Below are 3,357 nucleotides of genomic sequence, written 5' to 3'. Positions count from 1 at the left end.
ACAGTCGCTTTACGCTTATGTCACATCTATGAAACTCCGCCTAAGGTCCTGATTGGCTGTCCCATAAAATCGGTTGCAGAAATCACTCTCAATGGAAGAGGTCCCAGATGGATGTGAGTGAAGCTAGGCGGAGCTAAGCGGAACGACATTCATATGGCTAGGGTCAGGTTAAGGTGGATAGGCTACCAGGCTCATAATTCACTTTTATTTGCAAAACGAAATGTGAAGCAACGTGTCATTGCATACTTTACAAAACAATGAAGGCTGCTTAAAACAACTTAACATGCATATTATTGTTAATATTGTGCTATCAATGTAACTCAACAAACAAGTTTTGTAAACAAGAGCTGGCAAAAGGGCATTATGAGAACGTAAAGATCAATGCTCTTAAAGTGACAGTGCACCATTTATAAGAAAACAGCATTTCTTCAGAAATTAATGTTTAAAAACACACACTAATGGTCTGTAAATAATAGGCCTTTTATTTTACTTTAGGTGTTTGAGTTATCATTTAAATGTCACTCACTCAAAGCCACTCAGGGCACCGAAATGCCACCATCTTGACATGTCTTTAATGAGTTTAATGAGCAGGGTTAGGCTACAGTACACAATGTACCAGACTTTGACCTTTTGTCGGTTTTTAATAAAATTCTGACTATGATTGTTCCTTGTATTACATCATGAGCACTGCGCCTATTGCATTCTACTGTTGTTAGACTTAAGCCTACAGCTCAGTCATTATGCTATACCACGGGTGTGTTCGAAACGGGTAAAGTTGCTGCCTTTTAAGATATCTAACTGGGGAGCAAGGCAGCAAGTGCGGTTCGAAACCGAAAAAACAAATTCTGCTGCCTTTTAAGATATCTTAGAATTCCCAAATAACGGTCATTTTTGAAGGCAGCATCGATGCACACTTCATGCTGCCTCCTACCCATAATCCCTTGCGGCAACATCTGAAACAGCATCTCCATCCATTGGAAGAGCAATGAGCTGCATCAGGGCTCGAATGATCTTTTTGTCTTTAAGGGGGTCTCTCTATCTCATAAAAAGCTGGCACACCCCGCGCATAGCCTAACAAGGCGATACAATGAAATAAGCGTAAGAAGTGGCTTTTGGCGAAGTACAGTATCGCCGGTAGGCCCTGGGCTTTACCTTGACACACGCACACAACAGACAGATTTTTCATAGAAATTGATTACTTTTAATTAATTTCAACATATTATTTATTGTAATAGTCCATGTCTCATTTCAATTTCACAATACAAAGAAATAGACTAAACGATTTAGTTTGTGCCATTCTCTACGGAGCCCGGGAGAGCTCACTTTAAGTGATATTTTTTCTGGTCGTGATAATTTGTGAGCACGTTTTCCTTTAATTAAGCCCTCGAATGAATAAAACGTGAGCACGTTTTTCTTTAATTGAGCCATTCGAATTAATACAACGTGACCCCGTTGTAGGCCTAAATTGAGCTCTCGAAATATGTATTTCGTGCTCACATTTAGTAATTCCCGACATTTTCTCACCGCTCGCTGTGCTGTGGTGGCAACTTCGTGTTACCTTGGCATGGACTAGGCCTACAGCTGTCTGTAACAGTTCATATTGGTAATGTGATGATAACCGTAGGCAGCTAATTAAAGACTTTAGGTGGTCATGGTTTATAGCGGACTTCTACTCTTTGTAGCAGGGGCAGTGTGGTGTCAACCGCCAGCTATGAAGACCCATAATGGGGAAATTCTACTAGGCTACAAAGGCTACTCGGGCTCTGTTGTAATGACCGGTTTCCACTATCTCCTGGATTGTTGACTTAACTGTGAGGTCTAGAAGTCAATCGAAGCACATCACAGGGACAAGCTCCCAAACAATTACAACACGTAGACCTACTGTTGGTATTGTACAATTACAATAAGGTTCCCTCTAGCGCCCGATGGGCTTCACCATATAACCCACGCGCACACCAATGATGCACACAACGAGGTAAGCTTTGATACGGACTATGAAACGGGAGACATAAACAGTGGCGTTCACGATGCTCAGCTCACACCGTTCGCGATAAACACCACAGCTCTGCATACACTTGGACCTCAACAAACACTCAAAACTTCGGCAAACATTCAGCTGGACGATGATGGCAAGGGGCCTGTACAAACACACACAATCATCTGCTCTCCCACCTACAGCCTACCTAATGGGGCTATATCCAGGTGCACTGCAATCAATGAGATTCCCTCTACGTCACTACAAGCGACACACCTCCCCACGTCATTCCCGGGAATACCCCTTGACACCACACTATGTTTTTGTGCACACAATTTAGTTTCTTCGAGCCCACGTTTCAATTATTCGAGGGTGCATTTTAGTAGATCCAGATCTCGAATATACTATAACGTGCTCATGTTTACATGTGTCAAGACAATATTGAGTGCACGTATTACAAATTGTGGCCACGTTTAAGTAGATCGTGCACACAATGTTCTATAACCATGTTCACAAATCGTGCTCTCGTTTTAATAAATCGTGCCCTCGTTTTTTAGTAAATCGATGGCTCGTTTTAGTAAATAGTGCACTCGTTTAATAAATTGTGCCCTCGTTTTACTATGCTTAAAATGAGAGCTCAATTTAGTAAAATGAGCTCACACTATAGTAAAACGAGAGCACAATATAGTAAATTGTGCACACGATTTAGTAAACTGAGCACACAATTTAGTAAAACGAGCGTACGATTTAGTAAAACGAGTGCACAATATAGTTAAACGAGGGCACAATTTAGTTAAACAAGAGCACAATTTAGTAAAACGAGCGCACAATGTAGTAAAACGAGCGCACATTCTCTCAACATGCAAAACATTTTGCGATGACCCCTCTAGGGCTCTGTAATTCTCAATTTCACAACGTAACTCATTTAAACCAGACCACCGTCTCAGATAGGCTATCCTCAGTGTCAAACACAATAATGCATGTAGTGTAACTTATACAGAGGGGAAAAAGCACTAACTGTCAGAAATGAATAAAGCCAGCCAAACTGTTCTAGTATGTTGAACCGTGGAAAATTAATAGACGAACAATTTTAGAGTTTGCACTGAGAAATTGTCGGGTAGCCATTGAATATTCCGACATCAGAGATTGCTAACAGGTGTTTCAAAATAGCTGGGAACTTTCCGGAGCTCTGAATGGCAGAGGATAGCTAGATCATCAGACAACACAATCATTGTAGGCTGCATTATGACCGCCGTCATGCTATCCGGCAAAAGATTCTTTGGACGCCGCTATTTATGGATTTCCGGCTCCCATTGACTTACATTGAACACATGTAAACAAAACGTCAATTATGTGCGCAAACTAACGCCGCTGACTTATGA

The sequence above is a fragment of the Alosa alosa genome, chromosome 20, assembly GCF_017589495.1.
Source record: "Alosa alosa isolate M-15738 ecotype Scorff River chromosome 20, AALO_Geno_1.1, whole genome shotgun sequence".
Taxonomy (NCBI): Eukaryota; Metazoa; Chordata; class Actinopteri; order Clupeiformes; family Clupeidae; genus Alosa; species Alosa alosa.
Note: the sequence above shows the minus strand (reverse complement) of the source record.